We start from the raw sequence: 25,764 nt of genomic DNA, 5'->3' as shown, positions 1-25,764 counted from the left end.
ATGGTTTCCTCTGCTGTGCAAAAGATTTTAAGTTTCATTAGGCCCCATTTGTTTATTTTTGTTTTTATTTCCATTCCTCTAGGAGGTGGGTCAAAAAGGATCGTGCTGTGATTTATGTCATAGAGTGTTCTGCCTAAGTTTTCCTCTAAGAGTCTTATAGTGTCTGGCCTTACATTTAGGTCTTTAATCCATTTTGAGTTTATTTTTGTGCATGGTGTTAGGGAGTGTTCTAATTTCATTCTTTTACACGTAGCTGTCCAGTTTTCCCAGCACTGCTTATTGAAGAGGCTGTCTTTTCTCCACTGTATATTCTTGCCTCCTTTATCAAAGATAAGTTGACCATATGTGCATAGTTTTATCTCTGGGCTTTCTATCCTGTTCCATTGATCTATATTTCTGTTTTTGTGTCAGTACCGAACTCTCTTGATTACTGTAGCTTTGTAGTATAGTGTGAAGTCAGGGAGCCTGATTCCTCCAGCTCCGTTTTTCTTTTTCAAGATTGCTTTGGCTATTCGGAGTCTTTTGTGTTTCCATATGAATTGTGAAATTTTTTGTTCTAGTTCTGTGAAAAATGCCAGTGGTAGTTTGATAGGGATTGCATTGAATCTGTAGATTGCTTTGGGTAGTATAGTCATTTTCACAATGTTGATTCTTCCAATCCAAGAACATGGTATATCTCTCCATCTGTTTGTATCATCTTTAATTTCTTTCATCAGTATCTTATAGTTTTCTGCATACGGGTCTTTTGTCTCCTTAGGTAGGTTTATTCCTAGGTATTTTATTCTTTTTGTTGCAGTGGTAAATGGGAGTGTTTCCTTAATTTCTCTTTCAGATTTTTCATCCTTAGTGTATAGGAATGCAAGAGATTTCTGTGCATTAATTTTGTATCCTGCTACTTTACCAAATTCATTGATTAGCTCTAGTAGTTTTCTGGTAGCATCTTTAGGATTAGAATTACTGTCATAGTTTCCTTTAAAAAAAAACAAACAAACTCATTTATTATCCAGTTTGATGGGCTGAGCAATTTAAACAATGCATTCTCAAATGCAATAATGAAAATTGGGAAATAATACACTTGGTATGACATCACTCATTGTATATTTACAGTGATACTCACCACGAATGAACTATTACAAGTGACTTCTCCAAAGACAATCATGGAGCATTTTATGCTTTTGCAAAGTATTTATTGTACTGATTGCCATGGAACTCCTCCTTCCTGAGCCACTGTGTGGGGTTGATGATTCAATTCTCCCACTGATTACTCCAGTGCGCCCATCAGGAAACTTTGTTCTCCCAAGCTCCAAGACCTCACCTGGCCCCCTGCAGCCTCTGTGTATCCTTCAAGTATTCAATCAGGCCTCTGTTCTTTTCTCATTAGCACGGAACAATTAAAATTATACACCACACCCAGGCTCTGTGCCATTTTCATGGTGTCAAATTATAGTTCCAATGCATTAAAATACTTGAGAAGCTAATTTCTTAGTCTCTGAAATTGAAGTTCAATGGCAGATGATCCTGGCAAAAGAAAATGTTGAGTTTTGCACCAGCAAAATAGATGGTCTGGGAGCCCAAGAAGTGAGGTGACCGTCGTGGTTACCAGTGTAGGACTAAATGAGCCAGATGTACCTGCATCAACCCACCAAAGTGAATGGTTGTCATACAGGCCACAGAAGCACAAACTCTGAAATAGATTTTTTTTTTTCTTTAGTTCCCTTCTAAAATAATTCTAGTCGAGAACCCCAGGGCGTGTATAGAGTTCTGTTTGAGAAACTCTGGGCCCAAAGACCACTAAGTCTGCGAACAAACCTGGGCAGGGGCCGCGCTAGGTGCCCAGTGACCAGCCCCTCCAGTCGGGAGCTCAGGACTTGGAGGACTTGGGTCGGGGGGAGCTCAGAACTTGGCGGGGGGGTGGGGGGGCTCCAGCGAGAGCAGCTCCAGCCCGCAGGCCTGTCGCTGTCTACCTCTGCGCCCTTCCTTCCCCAGGAAACAAATGGTAGATCAGACCTCCCAGGCTCTCCGCTCCCCCCGTGTTTGGCGGGGCGCCAGGGCACCGGGGCCCCTTCCTGCGGTAAGGGGAGACAGACCCCACCCCACCCTCCGATGCTCCGGGTCCCCGCCACCCCTCCCCCACCACGTGCAGGCCCGGGAAGGCAAAGAGGCCCAGCCACCGTCACCAGGGATTTTCTTTTCTTTTTTTGCTGGTTTCAGGCTTTTTTCTGCCTGAGTGAAAATGAAACAAACACCCCCTGCGCCTCCCCGCCACCAGACACACACGCACACCGGCAGTCATGCACTCGCGCGCCCGGCCTCCCAACCGCCGTGTCCGGGGCGGGACCCTCTCTGCACAAACAGCCGCGGGCCGGGCCGAGCGGGGAGCGCGCCGCCCGCTGCCCAGCGCTCGCCCGCTTCCTCGCGCCCCTGCCCGCCGCGCGCTGCCCGCCGTCCCGGAGGAGCGCCCGGCGGCCGGCCGGCCCGAGCGCAGGCGGCACACCCCGCCCCGGCACGCCCCGCCGGGCTCGGGCAGAGGCAGCGCGCCGACTGTTCGGGCAGCCGAGGACGACGCCGGGGCCGGGAGCCGAGGCGCAGGTCAGCCCCGAGCGCGCCCAGCTTCTGCGGATCAGGTGGGTCCCGCGGGGCGCCGCCCGAGCCCCCAGAGGCCGCGAGCCGAGCCCGGCCCGGCCCTGGGCGGCGGGCGCCGAGTGAGGGCGGCGCGGGGAGAGGACGGGCCACCGCGCTGGCCCTGCCCTGTTGCTGCCCTGCCTGTGTCCCCGCTTTTGTTCTTGTCGCTACCACTGCGCCCTACTCCGACCCCGTTTCTGTCCCCGCCTCTGCCCAGCCTTCCAGACTCGGGCCAGAAGGGCCGCGGGGTGGGCTTCCCACGGGGTTCGTGAGGTGGAGGCGGGAGAGGGCAGGCTCAGGGGCCGCGGAGCTGGACCACCGAGGAAGTCTCGAAAGGAGAGAGGGTTCTGCCCCCGTGTAAGGAGCAGGGTGGGGGAAGGGCTCCATCGCCCAGGACCAGATGGGAAGAGGATGCCTCCGGGAAGGGGGAGCCTGGGAGGGTGAAGTGAGGGGCGCAGGAACCCCCGAGAGCCGGGGCACGGAGCGGGAGAGGTCGGGGAGCTCAGAGAGCCGAGGAGCAACCCAACACCCAGCACCGGGAAAGTTTCAAACGTTGTAACTTTGGCAGCTACCAGGCCTGCTGCATCGGGGTGATGGGAGGCGAAGCCCTTCAGGTCTTCAGACCACCACGTTCCCACTCAAAGGGACACCACTCCGCGTTTGAAAATGGCAGAAAAACAGCTAAACAGAGTGATTGCACAAACTCTTGAAAGGCGTCCAAGAAACAGTAAAGTGGAAAAAAATGTCAGCGCGCGAAGAGAGAAAGCAGAGCGACTTGAGATTCCCCAATCTTCCCGCGGGCCAGGGAGGGAGGGAGGGAGGCGCGGAGGCTGTCGGCGAGCTCGCTCCTCCCCCAGGAGAGACCCGAGACCCCGGCGGCTGCGTTTGTAGCTCTGCTTGTAGCTCTGCTTGTGGTTTGCGCTCCTTCTGGCCGCTGAGCAGGCCTTGCTGCCTCCTTCATTTACTTAGAAATAGGTGGGTCTCAGGGGGCAGGAAGTACGGGGTGAGGGTGGGGGGAGCCCTGGCCTCGCTGCCTCCTAGCCGGGAAACCCTTTCCCAGGGAGAGCCTCAGTTTCCATAACTACGAAATAGAGATACTGCAGTGAGTAAAGAAATGCCAAGTGCCAAGGGGCTGTGTATGTGCGTGTGTGTGGGCGCGCGTGTGTACGTAGGGGAAGGATGTGGATGGTCTGTTGTACTTCTGCGCTTCTTTGGCTAAACTCAGCACTTTTTACCTTGCTCGGAGTTAATTCTGGGTGTACCTTGCCTCCCCTACCAGGCTGGGGGGCAGGTGCAGATTCCCAGTTATTGTTACATGTAACAGGTACGCAATGACTGAATAAGACAGAGCTGAAAAAGTCCCTAGGGTTTACCCGGTCAGGGAGATTTAAAACTCTGCCCCAGAGAAGACTAGGGTCCTCGCTCAAGGGGCACCATGGTGGGGGAGGGGAGCCTAGGCGGCAGGGCTCTGGTCCTTACCTTACCTCTTTCAGGCAGAACCGGTTCAGTTCTGCCTTTGCCTCTTCTATATATTAGGAAACCCTAGAGGCTGTTTTTGGTATCAGATTCTTCAGATCCAGTCTGATCTGGCCATCTTTGGTGGAGAAACTAAATCTAGAGGTGCGCACGGTGATTTGGGCAAGATCCGCCAGTGGCCAGGCCTGGCCAGGAAACCTGTCTCCTTAGTCCTAGGTCAGCAATGCCTTTTCCTGGCCCTGGTGGCTCTGAGCCACCGGCTCACCTCTGAGCACCAACCAGCCTAGACCCTAACTCCAGGGCCCCAGGGCCGCCTCCCTACCCTTGAGGGAGAAGAAGCCCAGGAGTCTCATCCTCTGAGCTTTCCAGGCCTTCAGTGGGCCTTTCACATGCAAGTTGGTTTCACAGGCTGAGGCCAAAAGAATTAGGTTCCCCAGAAACTAGTCAGCACACTGCCCCTTTCTTAGCCCAGCCCAACAGGTATCATCGACCTCCTTTATAGTTGGGGAGATGAAGGTGCAGAGAGGTCAAGTAACTCGCTTGTGGGCACTCAACTCCTAAATTGCAGCCGGGATTTGAAAGCAGCTCTGTCTGGCTCTAAGGCTTCTGCTCTTTGCATTACATCATCTCTCATGATGGCTAGAGAACAGCTAATGGACAGATGTCATTGAGATAGGGGCAAGGGTGAGGGGAGAATGGCCGAAAGGGGGGCTGGGTTAAGGGGGAGCCCGGACATTAATATAGGTGCATTCACAGCGTAAATATAATTATTGATATATTTGAACTGAATGTGTTTTCTGCCCTGTACATTGTCTTTATTTTAGCTTTTATTTTCTAGACACTTTAGAATTATTTTCTTTTCCTAATTTTTAACTGAAGTATAATTTCCATATGATAAAATCCACAGACGGTAAGTATTGGGTTCAACAAGTTTTGAAAGCTGTTTGCACCTATGTAACCACCACCCAAAATGAGATATGAAATATTTGCATCATCTTAGAAAGTTCCCATTTCCAGTGAATTTTCCTTCTGCCCTTCCAAGCAACCATTTTCTGATCTTCCTCACCATTGATTGACTTTGCCTGCTCCTGGACCTCACATAAATGGAATCATACTGTGTGTCTCTTTCACGTCTGGCTTATTTCACTCAACCTGATGTTTGTTAAATTCACCTGTGTTATTGTGTATATGAGTAGTTTGTTCCTTTTCAGTGCTGAGTCGTATTCCATTTTATGGATATACCATCATTTGCGTATTTATTCTCCTGATGATGAATATTTGGGTTATTTCCAATCTGGGCTAGTCTTTCTTTCTTTCTTTTTTATTTTTGGCTGCATTGGGTCTTTGTTGCTGCGTGCAGGCTTTCTCTAGTTTTGCCGAGCAGGGACTACTCTTCATTGAGGTACACAGGCTTCTCACTGCAGTGTCTTCTCTTGTTGCGGAGCATGGGCTCTAGACACGCGGGCTCAGTAGTCGTAGCGCACAGGCTTAGTTGCTCCGCAGCATGTGGGATCTTCCCAGACCAGGGATCAAATCTGTGTCCCCTGCATTGGCAGGTGGATTCTTAACCACTGCGCCACCAGGGAAGTCCCTGGACTATTATTTCTGGTAGAAATCTTTTGTGGTCATTTGCTATCACTTAGAAGTGAAATTGTTGGGTCATAGAGTATACCATTTTACATCCCCACAGCGATGTATACGACATAATTATTCCACATCCTTGACAATATTTGGTATTGTCTGTCTTTTAAATTTTTTTTAAACTTTTTTTTTTTTTGCAGTACACGGGCCTCTCACTGTTGTGGCCTCTCCCGTTGCGGAGCACAGGCTCCGGACGCACAGGCTCAGGGGCCATGGCTCACAGGCCCAGCCGCTCCGCGGCATGCGGGATCTTCCCAGACCGGGGCACGAACCCATGTTCCCTGCATCAGCAGGCGGACTCTCAACCACTGCGCCACCAGGGAAGCCCTGTCTCTTTTTTTTTTTTGCGGTACGCGGGCCTCTCACTGTTGTGGCCTCTCCTGTTGTGGAGCACAGGCTCCAGACGCGCAGGCTCAGCGGCCATGGCTCACGGGCCCAGCCACTCCGCGGCATGTGGGATCTTCCCGGACCGGGGCACGAACCCGCGTTCCCTGCATGGGCAGGCGGACTCTCAACCACTGTGCCACCAGGGAAGCCCTGTCTTTTTTATTTTAGCCATTTTAGTGCCTGGATAATGGTGTCTTATACCTTCTGTTTTTTGGGGGTTTTTTTTTTTGCGGTACACTGGCCTCTCACTGTTGTGGTCTCTCCCGTTGTGGAGCACAGGCTCTGGACGCGCAGGCCCAGCGGCCATGGCTCACGGGCCCAGCCGCTCCGCGGCATGTGGGATCCTCCCGGACCGGGGCACGAACCCGTGTCCCCTGCATCAGCAGACGGACTCTCAACCACTGCGCGACCAGGGAAGCCCCTATATCTTCTGTATTTATGATGGAATTATAAGAGTTCTTGAGGAACACAACATGATCGGGGCAAAGAATATGAAACAAGATGGTGGTGTGGAGGCCACTGTGAGCCATGACTCCAGAGGGAAGGAACCAAATGGTGGCTGGAATTGTGACCTTAGGAACAGGAATTTACGAGCTCTGGAGAGCTCTCTATATATCAACTGAGATTTAAAGATCTGGTCCTTGTGCTCTATAAATACACAAGCTGACTCATGCTCATGGCTTTAAATGCTACCTGTATAGCAATCATCTTTACCTCCAGTTCAGATCTCTGTTGTAGGCTCCCAAGTCACATGTTTTTCTTGTTTTTTTTGTTTTTTTTTTTGCGGTATGCGGGCCTCTCACTGTTGTGGTCTCTCCCGTTGCGGAGCACAGGCTCCGGACGCGCAGGCCCAGCGGCCATGGCTCACGGGCCCAGCCGCTCCATGGCATGTGGGATCCTCCCGGACCGGGGCACGACCCTGTGTCCCCTGCATCGGCAGGCGGACTCTCAACCACTGCGCCACCAGGGAAGCCCCCCAAGTCACGTGTTTAACTGCCCTTTGGGTATCTCTTCTTGGATGTCTCAAAGGCACTGCAGACTGGACAAATCCAGAACAGAATTCATTATCTCCTGTTGGCATTTTGTCGTGGGTCATTGGATGGTGCCACTAGCTGAAAGAATATGGAAAGAGGAATGGGCAGGGAGACACTGAATTTAGTTCCAAGCTAAATGGTGTGGAGCAGTCAAGGAAGATAAAGACTGGGTTGCACTGGGCAATTAGGAGATTACTGAAATATACTGCGAGTGGTTTTGGTGGAGTGGAGGGCAGGTAAGCTAGATTGCTGGTAGGTGAGAGAGAAAGAACTGGAGATGGTGAGTAGAGTCAACTCTTTGAAGAAGTTTGTTTGAGAAAGTCAGAGGAGGGATTGAGCTATAGTTGGAGGAAGACAGGGTGAAGAAAAGGACTTTAGGATGGAAAAGATAAGTGAGATATAGGCTCAGGGGAAGGATTTAGTCCAGGAGAGTGAAGGAATGGCCAATACAGCAAGGTGCTGGGAGGAGTAGGGGGAGTGGGGAGGGTTGGCTTTGAAAAAAGATGGAGAAGCTTCATCAACTACAAAATTCTCTGTTGACTCTCCATGTGGACAACTCCTAATCATGACCTGTGAGGTTCTTCACCACCTGCTTCCGTCTCATCTCATATATATAGTGTATATCAGTTAGCTTTTGCTGCATAACAAACATCCCCCCCAACGCGTAGTTTATGACCACAAAGGTTTATTTATTACTCACACTACACGTCAGCTGGAGGGCAGTTGCAACTGCATGGTTTTGTAGATCTGCTCTGGGTGCCAGCCAGCCAGAATATCTGCTCCCTGTATCTTCTCCTCCCAAGACCCAGGCTGAAGCTGCTGCTTCTACCTGTTATCTGTTATTTTATGGTGAGAGCTGGAGGAAGAAAGAGATGATGTGATGCTTCTTAAAGTCTCTGAACTGGCTCATGATCACTTCTACTCATACTCCTTTGGTCATAGCCAGTCATATGACCAAGTCCAAAGTCAGTGGGACGGAGATATATGTCCTCTACCTATTGGCCTGGAGTGGATACTTGGGAACAGCAATCCACATATATTTGTTAGAAACTCCTTCACACAGGTCCCCACCTATCTTTATCTCTCCAAACTAATCCCCATCACACTGCTCTTTGGTACCATTGTTCCCCTTTCCTGAAGCATGGCAATGGCCTTTCAAGTCTCTATATCCCTCTATCTAGGCATCATCACCCCCGCCCCCACCCCTGACCCAGCTGCCCCTGCTGAGTTGTTGTGCAGCTCTTTCAACCTGGACCCTGCTGCTGTGTGCTCCCTGTTCTCTGCTCCAGACTCGCGCCCTCCCGCACACCCTCTCCCTGCAGCCCAAGTCCTCTTTCTAGACACCAAATTGATTGGCATTTTCCATCTTTCCAAGACTCCCCTCTGCTCTCAGGATAAAGCACATATTCCTTTAGGTGACATCCAAGGTCTTTGAAATTCTCATCCCTCACCACCCCACCCCTTGGAACTTCTGCTCCAGCCTGAGGGAATGACTGCAATTCCTGAAACCCGCTCTGGGCTTTTCCCCATGCTGCTCCCTCTGCTTAGAACACCCGCCCCGCCTCCCCTGCAAGCCCACTCACAGACTCCTACTCATCCTTCAAGAGCCCCACAAACCTACTCACAGAATCCCACTCATCCTTCAAGACCCAGCTTAACCATCACCCTCTCTGAGATGGCAGTCTCTTCATCCTGCCCCCCATGAATTAGGCATTCCCTTTCCTCCCACCAGGTCTCTGGGCATCCTGCAGTACACACCCCAGATACATTCTGTCGCATGTCATCATTCCTCCCCTCCTCGACTATAAGCTGCTGGAGCACACTGTGCACATGACCACAGTGCTCTTTACCTGACCCACGCTGCTGGCTAAGAGTGGCCTCTGGAGGCCCACTGCCTGAGTTTGCACCCTAATGCCTGTCAGACCTGGGGCAAAATACCTCCCCTCTCAGCCTGGGCTGAAAGGTCTGCTGATAAAAGCTTCACCCTCAGTCCTGCGAGACGGAGGCCATGTAGGCCAGTCAGGGAAAACAGAAAGTAATGTACAGGGCTTCCCTGGTGGCGCAGTGGTTGACAGTCCGCCTGCCGATGCAGGGGACACGGGTTCGTGCCCCTGTCCGGGAGGAACCCACATGCCGCGGAGCGGCTGGGCCCGTGAGCCATGGCCGCTGAGCCTGCGCGTCCGGAGCCTGTGCTCCGCAACAGGAGAGGCCACAACAGTGAGAGGCCCGCGTACCGCAAAAAAAAAAAAAAAAAAAAGTACATTTGGACTGTGGACTGAAGGCAAAGGGGTCATCATTTAGTATACTTAACTCAATTATTTATAAAAGTCCTTGCAGGAACTTCCCTGGCAGTCCAGTAGTTAAGACTTTGCCTTCCAATGCAGGGGGTGCGGGTTCGATCCCTGGTCGGGGAGCTAAGATTCCACATGCCTCACGGCCAAAAAACCAAAACATAAAACAGAAGCAATAAGAAGAAAAAAAAGAAAAGAAGCAATATTGTAACAGATTCAATAAAGACTTTGAAAATGGTCCACATCAAAAAAATCTAAATAAATAAATAAAGTCCTTGCAGTTCTAAAAAGGGGAAGTAAAAATATGTCATCGAAATCTCCAGCCAAGGAACTAATCTGCTCACCTTGTCTCAATGCTGGCGTGGAGGCCACAGACCTCAGCTGCCTACGGTCAGGCTGTGGCTCTTGCCAGGACTTGGGCTCTGCCCTTATTGCCAAACAGAGTCTCTAAAGGAGAGGTGGCGAGGGCAGCAGGTTGGAGACCCGAGGCAGTGTGCTTACGTTTTGTGTCCCAGGGGAAACCGCACCCAGGCGTTCTCCAGGGAGCTGGTGTAGGGCCTGTCTTTCCTGCAGTGCCTGTCTCAGGCCGTGTGTGGTGGGCAGATGTGAAGGGCAGGCGAAAGCGTGGAGCTGCTGCTTGGGCCAGGTCCTAACTGGAGAGTGAGTGATCGGAGACAGAAGGAGCACATCCGGGAAGGCAGAGGGGGAAAGGATTTCTAGAAGGATGTGGTCAAGAGGGTTGCATGGCTGAGAGGATGGATAGAGGATTGGGCCCTGGAAGAGGTCGGCTGGCTATGGGTTGATCGCAAGAGCCTGGAGGGAACGGAAAAATACTGTAGAGTTGTTCTTACCAGAGGTCCCTACACTAGTGGACAGTTAGACAAGTGAGATCGTATATCCACCTTGCTTGAGGCTCACAGAAGCCCTGTGAAGTCGGCAAAGCAGGAATTATTCCCCCCATTTTACATGTGGGGAAACTGAGGCTTAGAGTTTTGATCTTTTGGCCAAAGTCTCTCAAGAACGAAGTGGCAGAACTGAGGCATGAAAGCCCAGCCTTGACTCCACACCTGATTTGGCTTGGAGACTCTGGTGGGCTGCGGGCAGGGGGAGTGAAGGTGATTCTGAAGGGGGGCCAGGGTGCTGGGGCACAGATCCATGCCCAGCCCAGCTGAGGGCTCCTGCCTGGCTCAGCCCAGAATTAGCCAGAGAGAGTGAAAAGTAGCAGCTGGAAGAGGTTGGAGAGAGAGAGGTAAGGTCTTGTAATTAGTTTTATTTATTTATTTATTTGGCTGTGCTGGGTTTTAGTTGTGGCATGCAGACTCTTAGTTGCGGCGTGCGAACTCTTAGCTGCGGCATGTGTGTGGGATCTAGTTCCCCGACCAGGGATCGAACCCGGGCCCCCTCCATTGGGAGCGCGGAGTCTGGACCACCAGGGAAGTCCCTTATGATTAAGGGACTTATATTAAGTTCTTCATAAAAGTTTCAAACTCCTTCCCACTCTGGGTGTTCTTATCTTCTGTAGACTTGCTTCACGTGCCCTGGACTTGGCCCCATATGGGGGGTGGGAGGGACACTAAAAAGAGCTTTGGGCTGAAGGTGAGCTCGTCTCGCCCCACTGAAGCTGGTGCTGCCAGCAGCAGGAGCTGTCGGAGCCTCAGCTTCTCTGTCAACAAAACGATACAAGGCTATGATCTGGCCGACTTCTCTCTGAGCAATATCTGCTGTTAAACAAAATGCAGACAAGTCCAAACCAACAGGAAGTGAACATTCAAACTAAAAATGTGCAAGGGAGAAGCAGCTGCTTTGGGCAGAGGGATCAAGTTTTGAGCCCCCATTTGTGAGTTTGGGTACCAGGAACTGGTTCTAAAAGTTACACCTCTTGCCAAGACTCATGCTTTGAATCACATATTCATTCAACATTCACTGAGCTGCCAGAACTTCATTGACTCATTGTTAAAGCATCCAGAATTTATTGAGCGTCTGCTACGTGCCCTGCGAGACACCTGAGATTAGCAGTGAATAGAGAGGTACCATCCCTGCCCGTGCAGAGGTAGAATTTAGCTTGGGAGACAGTCATTCAACAGCCAAGTGCACAGAGAGAGCCAAGAAGGAGAAATACGGGGTGGAGGGTCACAGGGGCCTGTAGCTGTCGGGGCAAGTAGTCAGGAAGGGCTTCCCTGAGGAAGTGACCTTCAAACTGCAGCCTGCAGGGGTTAGAGGCTGAAGGGGGAAGAGTATTTCAGGCACAGGGAGGAGGCTCTGAGAAGCAATCATCCTGATCTTCCCCATGGCCGTTCCAGAATCCAGATGGCCCTGGTGTCTGGAGCGACACCGAGGAGGGAGCGAGCCTGGGGCAATGGGTCAGCTGCCCAGCGGTGTGAGGTTGTGTTTGGTAGCATCTGCAGGCAGAAGCGCAGCTGTCCTTTCTCCTCCGTCAGGGAAACCACGAGTCCTCAAGCGGCCGGCCAGCTGTCTCCGAGAGGAACTTGCCCGGCATCAGTGGGGAACGACAAGACACTTTGCAAAATCAAGGGCGGGGTTTTCTCTAAGGGGAATATGGCTCCCGGAGAGCAGGGACTGGGTCTGGATTTGCTCTCGGTTGATCGATGGTTGTTTGTAGATTGGTATTTTTATTGCAAACTCTTATTTTCATATGTTAACCAGAGCTGTGCAGAGGAAGGGGGAATTAATATTCTCATGTGCAAATTGAGTGCTTAGGAATTCATTCCCTGGCATGAAAAGGCTTAGTAAACGTTTGCGGCTGGTATACTAAGAAGCACCTGAGAAGAGGCTCCGGTCAGGAGTCGTGGCTGCAGGCAGCCGAGGGAGCTTACGGCTCACCGGGGCAGAGGAGGCACGCATTGGAAGCATTTTTTGTTGTTGCTCACAGTATCCCTGGGGAAGCTGGAAAAGCAAGTTGCGCAGAACCAGTAGAGGTTGGACAACAGACCACACAGTTAGGCTCTCCCAACAGGAGCTAATTGTAGCTTTCGCTGCCACCGGAGCTGCCGTAACATTTCACTGGCATCTGAACCTTAGCGCTGCTTCCTTATGTTGCAAAGCTGACCAGGCCTGGGTCACTCTCCTGCATTCCAGGTGCAGATGAATGACCAGGGGGAGTGTTCGTCTCGTTCTGCTCTGGTGGTGGAAGAGGGTTCCTGACGCTGAGAAGTCACAAAATCCTCCAAAGTCACCAGAGATAGGGGGTCCAGTAGTGTCACAGAATCCTGCAGGTCTAAGGAGAGTCACAGGACCGCAGCTATGGGAGGGAAAAGTGTTCTGGGGAACTTCCAGAGGGGCAGCCTGGCCTTAGTCAAGTTATTGAACCCTGAACCTCAACATTCTCTGTGTAAATGGGTTGGCGTGGATTTAAGAGATAACCTGTGTGTCTAGTGCCTGACATGGTGCTTGTTATCATTATTATTGGTAGAAGTAGTAGTAACGTCACTCCGCCGTTATCAGAACAGTTATGTTCTCGAAGGAAGAAACCCAACGTACGAAAATCTAGAGGAATTCAGAAGTGACCGCACACTTTTACACAAACAGATTCTCTGCAGGGTGTTCCTTTAAATTTTTACCTCCCCAGTATACTTAGGATAGGAGTTAACTTATCAAAAATAAACCAGAGGAATGAATGCATCACCATCTTACAGACCCTTGTTAAATACTGTTGAAGAGAGCAGTTCTTTTGCAGGAATTGACAGATCTGTTTAGACTTCCGAGACTCGCTTCCTCGCTGTGGAAGCCTTAAAAAAGGAAGAGGGAAGTTCATGGCCACAGGACTGTAGCCACCGCCCTCACACACAGCCCCAGGAGGGTTGGGCTGCACCACCATACACTCTCCCCAGAAAAACAGACTCCCACAAACACAGAAGGCCTGGATTAGAGCTGGAGGCCATGGTATGCTGGTAAATGTTTCATGACCAGTTGAAAAATGAAAGCCCAGGGACTTCCCTGGTGGTGGAGTGGTTAGGACTCTACGCTTCCACTGCAGGGGGCACAGGTTTGATCCCTGCAAGCCACATGGCCAGGCCAAAAAAAAAAAAAAGAAAGCCCTGATACATGGTATTTGCCAATTCCCATAGTATAGATATTTCCACTGTGACCAGCTTCTAGCGACTACTGGAGGAGCTGGGAGCATGCTGCTGTAGAGTATTTCCCACTGTGTCTAGATACAGCAGACATAAATAACCTCAAGGGTATAGCATGTAGTAAAACAATTAGGAAGTGATAAGGTTTTTTGTTGTTGTTTTTTTTACATCTTTATTGGAGTAGAATTGCTTTTCAATGGTGCGTTAGTTTCTGCTTTACAACAAAGTGAATCAGTTATACATATACATATGTTCCCATATCTCTTCCCTCTTGCGTCTCCCTCCCTCCCACCCTCCCTATCCCATCCCTCTAGGTGGTCACAAAGCACCGAGCTGATCTCCCTGTGCTATGCGGCTGCTTCCCACTAGCTATCTATTTCACGTTTGGTAGTGTATATATGTCCATGACACTCTTTCGCTTTGTCACAGCTTACCCTTCCCCCTCCCCATATCCTCAAGTCCATTCTCTAGTAGGTCTGTGTCTTTATTCCTGTCTTACCCCTAGGTTCTTCATGACATTTTTTTTTCTTAGATTCCATATATATGTGTTAGCATACGGTATTTGTCTTTCTGATTTAGGAAGTGATGAATTTTGATGATTACCTTTTTTTTTTTTTTTTTTGCGGTACGCGGGCCTCTGACTGTTGTGGCCTCTCGCGTTGTGGAGCACAGGCTCCGGACATGCAGGCTCAGCGGCCATGGCTCACAGGCCCAGCCGCTCCACGGCATGTGGGATCCTCCCGGACCAGGGCACGAGCCGGCGTCCCCTGCATTGGCAGGCGGACTCTCAACCGCTGCGCCACCAGGGAAGCCCCTGATGATTACCTTTTATCTTACTGTAATTCACTGAGTTGTGAGTTTATAGAATTTAATTTTTAATAATGGCTGTGTTTAACAACTTGCTCGCCAAGTTCCTGAAAATTTAACAACTGGCTCTTGCAAGCCAGCATGAGCCAGCTCCAGGATGCTACTGGCTTGGGAGGTCCTTGGGGACTCCAGAGGACCCAGTGAAAATAGGCCATCCCCCCAAACAGCCGCTTCCCCTACCCTCAGGCAGTCTCTAACATGCCAGCCTTTTTATTGGCTTTGTTACCCTTTTCCCCACCTGAAATTATGTCTTTAATGACTTGTTAATTATAATTATTGATTTTGTATATTTGTTTACCAACTAGAATGTGAGCTCTGTGAGAACAGAAGACTTTCCTGGGTGGTTCGTTGCCGAATCCCCAGTGCTTAGAACACTGCGTGCATGTAGTTGACCCTCAATAACCATGGATCAACTGCACGAGCAGAGACAGGGCTAGGACCCTTCGAGGGTTCAAATCCTGCCTCTGCTATGAAGTGCATCTTTCTTTTTTTTTAATTGAAGTATAGTTGATTTACAGTTGTGTTAGTTTCAGGTGTATAGCAAAGTGATTCAGATATATATATATATATATATATATATATATATATATATATATACACACACACACATGTTCTTTTTTCCTTATAAATTGTTGAAAGATATTGCGTATAGTTCCCTGTGCTATTCAGCAGGTCCTTGTCAGTTATCTGTTTTACATACAGCAGTGTGTATATGTTAACCCCCAAAGGGTGCATGTTTCCTTGAGCCTCTTCATCTGTAAAAGAAAAGAGTTTGAGCAGAGACCCCTAGGGTTCCCTTCAGGTATAAAAAGTCTCTGTACCTGACAAAGGCGTCCCTTCCCCACAGTGCAGCCAAACAGGGATTCTCAACTGAGCATCCTCAGGGGTAAAAGCCAGTGCACTGGTTGTTAGGACCGTCGGTTTTATTCTTTTCCTCCGAGGACAGCGTTCAACACTGAGTGCAGCATGGCTTCCCTTGAGCTGCCGTGACTGGCCCCATCCAGCTGTGAAGAGAGAGCGCCAGGCCCTGCCTGTTCAGGGGCAGCAGATATTTTGAGGCCTGTGGCATTTGCAGCTGGGTGAAATGCTCTAGGGTGAAGGAGGGAAGTCTTCCTGGGTGAGTCGTTCCAGCAGGATGGGCGCCCACAGCTCCACCAGGAACACAGAGCCCACTGGAGCCAAGTGGGGGCAGCCCTAGGAGGGAGGCAGGACAGGGACCCTACGTGTCTCCTGCATCGTGCTTTGCATCTTAGGACAGTGAGGTAAAAGACCGATCCTTTCCTTCTTCCTTTCTTTCTGGTCTCCCGTGGACCGGTCCTTTGGTAAAATACCGTAAACGCGAATTCCTCTCAATTTCTGTCCCTCCTCGTGGAGGAACAAACAGCATCTGTCCGCAGCCCCGCTTTGAGACTCACAGCAGCTGGTGGAAACAGGTGTTGGAGTCTCCTCCCTTTGCAGGTGAGAACACTGAGCCAGGTGGGGCTCAGGACCCTCCCTGGGTCCCTGAGGAGTGGAGGGAGATGGTGAGGCCCACACCTCCATGTCCCCAGGGGAGAGGCCACCAGCGCTGTCCGAGGGAGTCATCCTCATCCCTTCTCGAGGCTGAGATGACTGAATCCAGCCTCCTCTTCCCTGGGAGTTTCCAGGCAGAAGTAGGAACAGATAAACCCAATCCGCATCTTCTTCTGCATCTCATTGCCCTCCTCCACAAGGTCGTCCCCCTCCAGGGCAAGGTGGAGATGGTCCGGGACCCTCCCTCTACTACTGACTCAGTGCAGCTGGAGGCCTTCTGGTGCCCAGCAGCCCCAGGGAGCAGCCGATGCCCCCAGTCCATCTGCTTTGGGGCAGCATCGTAGGTTTTTCCGCCTTTCCCTGCATAGTTCCCTTTTCCTATGGTGTTTGGCCCACACTGAGATTCAGATTTGCTTTCCCTGAGGGATGGGGCTTGGGCGTGGACTGCCACTGCTGGGCAAGTAGGGCTGCCTGGGTTCTGCCTGCCCTTCTACAGTCAGCAAACTGGGAAGGGGAGTGATTCAGAAACCAGAGATATCATCAAACAGGAACAACTCACGCTTACTGGGCACTTACTCCAGATGCTGTTCTAGTAGCTTTACGGGAGCCCTGCCTTTTCATCACCCAGAAACCTGTTTTTTATAAATGAGGCAAGGAAGCACAGAAAGGTTTAGCTATTTCCCAGGGCCACATGGTAGGGGAGAGATCTGGGACTCAGATACCGGTGAGATGATGGGACCCTTCATCAGGGCCGCGTACTGCCTTCGTAAAGAAGATGTCAGAGCAAGCAGGGAGCTGGCGTAGCCCTCAATCCAACCCTCTCACTCCAATGGATGGGGAAACCCAGGCCCAGAGAGGGGTGGGGGCTTCCCTAAGGTCACACAGGGCCTGCGCTGGAGCCCAGGAGTCCTACACGCACCTTTGGCTCTGTCCTGAGGTTTTACCACCTTGGGTCAAGCATCAGAGTAACAGTTACAAGGTAACATCGCCAAGACGGCTCATCTGCTGGTTCTGTGCTGCGGGGGCCCCCTGTGGTTACGTGGGGGCGGGAAGGGCATGGGAGGCCCAGCCAGACCCCAGCAGCGCCCTCTGCCTGCACTGCTTGAGAAAGGTCTTGGGCATGGAGTCCCGGCATTAGTTGGAAAAGTTCAGACTCTTTGCTCCCCCGCCAGCCCCCCATGCTGTAGAGAAACAAGCGGCCCATCCGCTCCTAGATGTCACATTTCCTGTTTGTGAGCCTGGATTGAGGTAGAGTCCATGGTGAAGGGCAAGGGGAGGGCGGGGCCTTCCTTTCAGGAATTAGAATAGTTGGAGGTGGAAAGAGCTGGAAGATTTTGCCTACATGCTTCATTTTGTAGATAGGGACACTGAGATCCCCCAGATGTAAGAACCTGGCCTAGGTCATAGAGGATGCTGGAATCATCCTGGCTTTTGCTTTTTGATTTTTGGAGTTTGGTTTGTTTTTTCTTTTTGAGACAACGCAGTCATAGAATGTGTGAGCTGAGCTGGCAGAGATCTATTTAGTCGGTGCCCCAGTTCACCTCTCCAGGTTGCATAGGTGAGAACCTGAGACTGGGGTGGAGGTGGGCGGGGATGGAGGAGTACTTTCTTTTTTTTTTTTTTAACTGTGTAATGCTTTATTGTACAAATGTTTTCATAATATATTTAATAATTACTTTATTGTTGAAAATTTGGGCCACTTAAGAAACTATTGGGTTGGCCAAAAGGTTCGTTTGGGTTTTTCCATAACATCTTACAGAAAAACACGAATGAACTTTTTGGGCAATCAAATATAATTTTTTAAATTAATTTTTATTGGATTATAGTTGATTTACAATGTTGTGTTTCTGCTGTACAGCAAAGTGACTCAGTTATACATATATAATACATATGTCCCCTCTTTTTAGAGCACTTTCTTAAGATCCTAGAGCTGGCTGCTGGCAGAGCCCTGAGAAGAACTCGTTTCTTGAATCAATGTACAACAAATACCATTGAATGCCACCTCTCAGCCTGATGCTGATTAGCAAGGAACTTTCCATCTGGTGGGGAGGTGGACATTCATCAAATAATCATGCATATATGTCCAAAGACTGATCACTGCCCTCAAGGAAAAGAACAGGAAGCTACAAGGAGAATAAGACTCTTCCCTTAGGAAGTGACGTTGGAGCTGAGACCTCAAGGACACGGAGGGAGGGGGTAGACGGGTGTGAGGGGGGTGGGAAAAGGTGTCCCAGGCAGAGGGAAGAGCACGTGCAAAGGTCCCGAGGCAGGAAGTGCCTCATTTTATAAATGAAAAAACCGAAGCCCAGAGATTGGAGACCCATCTAGCTTAGTGCCCCAGAGAATCTTTCTCTTCCCCCACCCCCAAGTTCCTTAAAACTTTTTTAAAGGAAAGAGACAGAAGATAAACAACTAACTAAACAAGTGAGTCAGTGGCAGAGCTGAAAGTACTGGGACCCACCCCCCTCTGCCTTCACGCCAAGGGAATTTTAGAAAACCCTCAGACTGGCTGTTTACGAACTGTGGGACCTTGACTAAGACAGTTAGCCTCTTTGAGCCCCTGTTTCTCCATTTGTAATATGGAGCCCACCTACCTGCTCTGTGGATCCCACACAGACTTCTTGTGAAAGGGCTCCGTGCTGGCCAGTGTGGGAGGGAGACCCAGGACAGCGGGACTGCTGGTTCCCCTCCCGTGTCTCCTCCAGGGCTGGCCCTGGGCCCCAGGTCTGAAGGAGCCTCTCTCCACCCCATCATTTGACTGTAATCCTATAATCCACCAGTCAGCATTAATCACATATGGTACCAATGCCCCACCAAGACACATATGTGTCTTGGACAGTGAACTTATAGGAAATAAAGGAGGAAGCTTGGGAGCACCTGTTATGCATCCAGCATCTCAGTAGACACTCCACACAAGCAGCACTGTTTAACCCTCCCAGCAGCCCTGCAAGGGGGGTGCCCTTCTGCCCACTGGCTAGGGAAGGACACGGAATCTCTAAAGGACACTGCCTAAGGTCACATAGCCAGGGAAGGGCCACTCCAGGGGTAGCTCCAGGCTGCTCATCTTGGAGGCTACCTTCTGGTCTGTCTGCCCTTGAGCCAGCCCGGAGCAGAGGGCCCAGGCCCCAGGAAGGTGGACCCGCGTGACCTAGGGCAGAGGGCACCCTGGCCGGCAGACACATTGGCTGCCCTTCAAACCAATAGTCTTTCTATCTTTGTTCGACATTTACCTGGGGTGAGAGGTGCTGGAGGAAGTGGATTTGCAGTGAATGCAGATGGTGAGGCTCTCCTGGATTCTGAATTCATTCTACGCGAGAACGTTTTCCAGAAGCAGAAGGGATAGAAATTCACTGACAAAGTCACTTTCCCAGCTGCAGTGAGTTAATGTCCTAAAAAAACACCAGCTGTTCCCCATTTTTCTTTCTCTCTTCAGTTTGCCTTTGAGCTTTTCCAAGCCAGACAGCTTCTTGGGAGGCTCGTTAGAGGATTTGTTTTGGTTCCTTTTTTATTTGAAATTTATTTAAATATAGAAAGAACAACTAGCCTTAGAAAGGGGGCCTGCTCTGCCTGTAGTTTATTTTGACTGAGCAGCTTGGTGTATTCTTCAGATGGCATTCTTGAACTTGGCTGCTTTTATTAAGTACAGAAAGTATTGCTTACATTTGCATAAAAGACAACAATGCATCTTGGGAAAGTACCAGAGAACCACTCGTTTTATGTAATTAAATCGCTCTTCATCTGGCTTTGCTTTTTTTGTTTTTGGTTTTTTATGGGGGCCACACCGCTCAGCATGCAGGATCTTAGTTCCCCGGGCAGGGTTCCGCCAGGGATCGAACCCGTCCCCCCTGCAGTGGAAGCGTGGAGTCTTTTTTTTTTTTTTTTTAAAAGCGTAGAGTCTTAACCACTGGACTGCCAGGGAAGCTCCCGCTTTTTGTCTGGTTTTAAAAACAACGTATTCTCATTGTAGAACATTTGAAAAATGCAGAGAAGTGGAAAGAATAAAGTGATCCCTTTGCCACAATCTCATTGCACAGAATTCACCGCTTTTACCACGTGAAGCTAGGTTTTGTTTTCGTGGTAAAATAGAACATAAACCGTTTTAACCCTTTTTGAGGGTACAATTCAGAAGCACTAAGTACATTTACAAGTTGGACAACCATCACCAGTGTCCATCTCCAGAACTTTTCCATCATCTCCAACCAATGAAGCAAATAATTTCCCAATTCCCACTCCTTGCAGCCCCTGGTAACCGCTATTCTACTTTCTGTCTCTATGAATTCGACTACTCTAGGTACCTCATCTAAGTAAAATCATACAATATTTGTCCTTTTGTGTCTGGCTTACTTCACTTAGCATAATGTTTGCAAGTTTTGTCCATGTTGAAGCATGTGTCAGAATTTCATCCCTTTTTAAGGCCAAATAACATTCCACTGTGTGTCTAGACCACATTTGTTTATCCATTCGCTCATGGATGGACATTTGAGTCGTTTCCATCCTTTTGGCTATTGTGAATAATGCTGCTTGGAATCGGTGTACAGGTGTCTCTTTGAGTCCCTGCTTTCAGTTCTTTTGGGTATATAACCAGAAGTAGGACTGCTGAGCCATATGGTAACTCTGTGTTTAATTTTGTTTAATTTTTTGAGGAACTGCCCTACATGTCCAGTAATTCTGATGTATAATATCCATAGTGTAAATCATAGCTCTGTGCAATTTTGTATCTGATTTTCTTACTTCATTTTCCATTGTATCAACTATTCCTCAACAACGTTTTTTAAAGGTTGCATAATATTCCACTGTGTTGTCGTACCACATTTCCTTTTTCTCCACTCATTGATTTCTGGGCCACAGCAAAAGATTTTAAAATACAATGGTAAAATAGATAACTTGCTTCTGATAAACAGCCTTATGTTCTGTTCGTACTTGTTCAAGAAATACTCACCAAAGAGAAGTTGCTGCCCTCAAGAAATTTTTAAATTTCTCCTTGGGGATTCTTGGGGATCATCCAATTCAGTGGTTTTAAAAGTTCTTTGAAGCCAAGGAACCTTTACTACAAACAAAACAGCAAAGAGATGAAAGGAGAGATGGTCTGGAGAAGGGTGGATGGGGCTCAGAGTCCTGTTCTCTCAGCCTCTCCAGCTCCTCTCTGTGTCTCTGAGGGACTTGGGAGATTCTGGGGTTTTTTTGGAACAGTTTGAAAACCACCAGGCTGATCCAGCACCTTTATTTTAACAAAGGGTAGGCATCTTGAGAGAGGAAGGGACTTGGCTGAGGTCAAGTTCATTTTTTCATTCATTCATTCATTCATTCATTTCATTCATTCTTATTTTTTCTCAACCCTTAACACCTGCTGCATGCATGTCAGTATCACTTAGGGAACTTGTTAAAAATGCAGGTTCTGGGGGCTTCCCTGGTGGCGCAGTGGTTGAGAGTCCGTCTGCCGATGCAGGGGACACAGGTTCGTGCCCTGGTCTGGGAAGATCCCACGTGCCGCGGAGTGGCTGGGCCCGTGAGCCATGGCCACTGAGCCTGTGCGTCCGGAGCCTGTGCTCCGCAACGGGAGAGGCCACAGCCGTGAGAGGCCTGCGTACCGCAAAAACCAAACCAAACCAAAACAAAACAAAACAGGTTCCCAGGACTGTTCCTTCCAGACTCCGAAGCAGTAGATGTATGGAGAGACCAGGACTGGAAACCCAGCTCCACCCTCCACACTGGGCTCCACTGGGGGTCTTCCCCTTCCAGCCCCTGCATTTGCAGATGCTGGCTCTTCGACCCAAGTGCCCTTCCCCACCCACCAGACTCCTACTCACCCTCTGAGGCCCAGTTCAAATGTAGCCTCTTCTTCTTTGAAGCCTTGCTACACAGCCCGTGCACCATGGCTTAGTCCTTCCTCTTTGGCCCCAGAACACAACACAGGGCCTCCATCCCCTCTCAGCCACTCACACTTAAATCTTTCTCTTGTGCATAATAGTTAATTGCTTCCAGGCCTGGCTCCCTGACTAGAATGTCAGCTCCTTAGGGAGTCTGTATAATCTCTGCGTTCCCCACAGTACCAGGCACAGAGTGGGTGCTTTGTTATTGTTTACTGGCTGGACTTGGATCTAGTACAGCCCCATATTTGGAGGATAAGAAAACCGAGGCCCAGATACAGCCTGCAATTTATGGAAGGTCATACAGCCCATGGGGGCAGTGCCAGACTGCCACCCGGGTGTCCTGAGGCCCAGCACTCAGCCCTGGCCAGCTGGCCAGGAGGGCAACTAGCCGTCTGCTCTGGGCAGAGGGCACTGGCCCCACTACCTTATCCCTGACTCCTATAATAGCCCCGGTTTTCGGAAACCCAGAGAGCTCTCTGCCTTGCTTCTGATTCAAGTGTACATGTTTGGATGCCTGGAATTAAGTAAATTCTAGTTTCAAAAAGTTTTATAAAGTATAAAACTTCAACATATACTGTATGGGATATTATGTGAGTGCTGCTTGGACCAAGCCAGCGCTCAGAAGCTATGAAAGCAAATCTAATAGGGACTGTCTGGGGGTAGGGCCAGCCAGCATTCTGTCCAGAGGGGGCTGCTACAAAGCCCTCCTGTTGTCCTAATTTGTGATCAACAACTGATGCTTTTCTAATTAGCACGCGGGATGCTAAAAATAGTGTTTTTTTTTAAATTGGGGAAACAGGTACCTTGTTTATTATGATGAATGTTGTACATGGGCTCACACTGCTGAAATCAAAGTAGTTATGTTATTTATGTATTTATGCTGTGGGGATGGGATAAAGCAACACTTATTCACTCCCCACTGTTGCATGAAGATGGTGTAGGGTTCCTTACCCCATCCCAGCCAGGAACTCTGGGTTTTATGGGACAATGCGGGACAGAACCCAGCCTCTGGAACCCTGGCATCTGCCTCTGCAGGGGTCCTTAACCTTTATTGTGCTCCTTCATGGACTCCTTTGGCATCTGGGGGAGCCTATAGACTCCTTCTGGGAATGTTTTAAATGTGAAAAATAAAATGAATAGGATTATAGAGAGAATGACTCAAATTGAACTATAGTTACTAAAATATTGGGTTGGCCAAAAAGTTTTTCCAAACCGTCTTACGGAAAACCCATACGAACTTTTTGGCCAACCCAATATTAATATTAGGGATTGAATTTCAGCTCAACCGAACTGAGATGCTTCCTCATCTGTAAAATGAGGATGATTCGGTACCTTCCTCTCAGAGAGCTCAGTGAGAGTTGAATAATGAGTGTAAAGTGCTTAGAACCCGGCTCAGCATTCAAGAAGTAGTAGCATAAGCTGCTGTTCCTGCTTTGTTGCTGTTGTTATTATTATTATTATACAAGGTACAGATTCCTGCTCTTCAGGAACTCAGTCTGGACTGGGATATATGTAATTATATGTAAGTAATTAAAGGTGGAAGTAAAGGTGCAGAAAAGAAGCCTGATAAGGGGCTAAGGGGAGCTCAGAGGGAGTGAAATGTCTTCCGGCTGAAAGAGCACTGGGTGGTGGCTAAGCTTTTGTGTCAGCCAGACTTGGATTAGTTCTGGCTCTGATCCTTAGCTTGAGCAAGAGATATCATCTTTCTGAGCCTTGGTTACCCTCCCTGTAAAATGGGAATACCAGTAGAATCTACAGGGATGCTGTGAGCGCCACCTCCTTCCCTCCCATGATCAGCCAGTTAAAGCACACATCCTTCATTGCCTTGAAACCACACCCGCTCCTTGTCTTTCTAGCCACCCTCACTGCCGCCTACCCCGGCCAGACAGTCCCTAACTGGGGAGGAATCCAGCCAGTTGCCATCCCTACCACTGTCCTTGGGCTGGCGTGGCTGGCTCGGTTACAGCCCCAGCAGGGTTGCAGAGCTGCTTGGCACTGTGTCCTCATTCCTGGTCAGTGTCCTCTCCCAGTGCCCAAGGCATCTGCTCCTAACCTGGGTGGCTGTCACGTTGCAAGCCTGCAAGACGTTCTCATGAGTGACCTAACTTCCTATCTCATAGGAAAGGGAAGCCACAGAAGATAACACGCTGAACTTCCTTCTCATTCCTTTCAAATGTAGCTGAATCTTCAGCCATCTTTGAAACCTAAGGAGGAAAAAATTTCTGCAGGACACTGGAGAGATGCTCTTGCCTCCACTTCATTTTCCTTTGTTTATGCAAGGCTCTCATTGAAGAGGAGGGTAAAGATTTTTATAGGGAAGAGGGCAGATTAATATCTAGAGAATATCATATTCTGTGTGAGATGGGCAGTGTATTAGTCAGGATGGAGTATGGTATGCTGCAGTAACAAACAACCCTTGAATCTTAGGGGTCAAACCCATAAAGGTGGTTTGTCTTTTTTTTTTTTTTTTTTTTTTTGGCTGTGCCTCCCAGCTTGTGGGATCTTAGTTCCCCAACCAGAGTTTGAACCTGGGCCCTCAGCAGTGAGAGCACAGAGTTCTAACCACAGGACTGCCAGGGAATTCCCTAAAGGTGTATTATTTCTTACTCTAGTTAATATGGGCATCTGGGGTCAGCTTGGGGCTGTGTTCCTCATTCAAGGAATCAGGCTGATGGAGCAGTTACCTCCTTGAATGTACTTCATGGCACTGAGAAAGAGAGCCCTAGAGGGTCTTCCCCTGGCAATTAAATGCTTGGGCCATCTCGTATCTTATTGATCGGACTAGTCACATGGCCCTACTCAACCACAAGGGGACCAGGAAACGAAAGCCTACCATGAAGGTGGAGAGCAGGGACTATTTAGTAGAACAGCATTAACGACCAGCCCAGGTGGGCCACTCCTTTTTTGTGTGCTAGGTCAACTCTGCAAGCGGAGATGACCAGGCACGTGGCACAGACAGAGTGGGCTGTAGGCTGTCCTTGGTGAGTGCTAGGAAACCACACCCAGAGAGAAAAAACCCTAAAGGCACCTCTTAGCCCCAAGTGCTAAGCAGAACAGAAAGGCCTCCCCGGGGGAATGAAAAGCAGAAGTTCAGTGAAGAAGGCAGCAGCCCTGACGAGGGCAGGTGATACCTGCTGGGAGCTCCAGGTGCTAAACGCACAGGGAAGGCAGAGGCGATGGTATTGAACTGGGGTTCGCAAGCCACGTTCTTCATCCCAGCCCCATATGACGTTTTGTAAGCGTGGCACACATCTAGGCGTTCTCCCTCCGTTTCTGAGCTATTTGATGTTTATGAGAGGGACGTTCTTTCTGAATTGGATGCCTCACTTGTCTCCAGCCCACACACGATGCTCACCTTTTCCCAGTTGCATTTCTGTATCCCATCGTGGCATCCAAAATCAATTCAAGGGCAGTGAGGGTAGAAGGGGGAGGGAAGGACAGAGACATGGCCCTCCCTGGCAGAGGCTTTTGGGGTTTTCTTGGGCATAAATAAGGAAACTCTGGGAGAAGACTACCGACTGCGGCCCTCAGCCCCTTCCCTGAGTTCTTGATTTCCTGTGCTGTAGTTAAGAGGCTTCTCGTCCTCGTCCTGGAGAGATGCCGGACACCTGGCTACTAGCCCCAGCCTCCTCACTTCATTGCTGAGTGGCCCTGGATAAGTTATATCCCTGCCTTGGTGCCTCAGCTTTCTCATCTATAAAATGAAGCTGCTCAGAAGACTGAGGCCAGGCCTGAAAGGAGAGTGACCCTGGGTGGCGGGGGTGTTCCTGCAGCCACATGGGCAAAGAGGCAGGTGAGATTGCTCTCTGAGTCCACCAGAAGTCCGTGGAGCCTAGAGTAAGGGGGTGACTCATTGCTGTCACAGGACACTCACCTCGGTTGCAGGATGTATGTGGTGGCATGAGAGTTGGATTCTGGGCTCCACTTCCCACTACACTGAGCTCGGTGAGAGGGAGGCCGTATTGGCTAATCC

The 25,764-nt window shown here is 49.6% G+C and overlaps 1 protein-coding gene across 7 annotated transcripts in view; it reads left to right on the top strand.

The window, feature by feature from the left end:
* The first annotated feature begins 2,351 nt into the window (after positions 1–2,351).
* Positions 2,352–25,764, top strand: part of GGTA1 (glycoprotein alpha-galactosyltransferase 1 (inactive)) — a 66,268-nt gene continuing 42,855 nt past the window's right edge. For 5 of the 7 annotated variants that reach the window (XR_004527088.2, XM_073806519.1, XM_033858515.2 and 2 more), the window contains exon 1: positions 2,352–2,624. The gene's annotated coding sequence lies outside the window, so the exon portion shown is untranslated. The remainder of the gene's footprint in view (positions 2,625–25,764) is intronic. The other 2 variants (XM_019946509.3, XM_019946511.3) reach the window with 1 other exon arrangement.

Source organism: Tursiops truncatus, chromosome 6 (genome assembly GCF_011762595.2).
Source record: "Tursiops truncatus isolate mTurTru1 chromosome 6, mTurTru1.mat.Y, whole genome shotgun sequence".
NCBI lineage: Eukaryota > Metazoa > Chordata > Mammalia > Artiodactyla > Delphinidae > Tursiops > Tursiops truncatus.
This window is presented reverse-complemented; position numbering and strand designations above follow the sequence as displayed.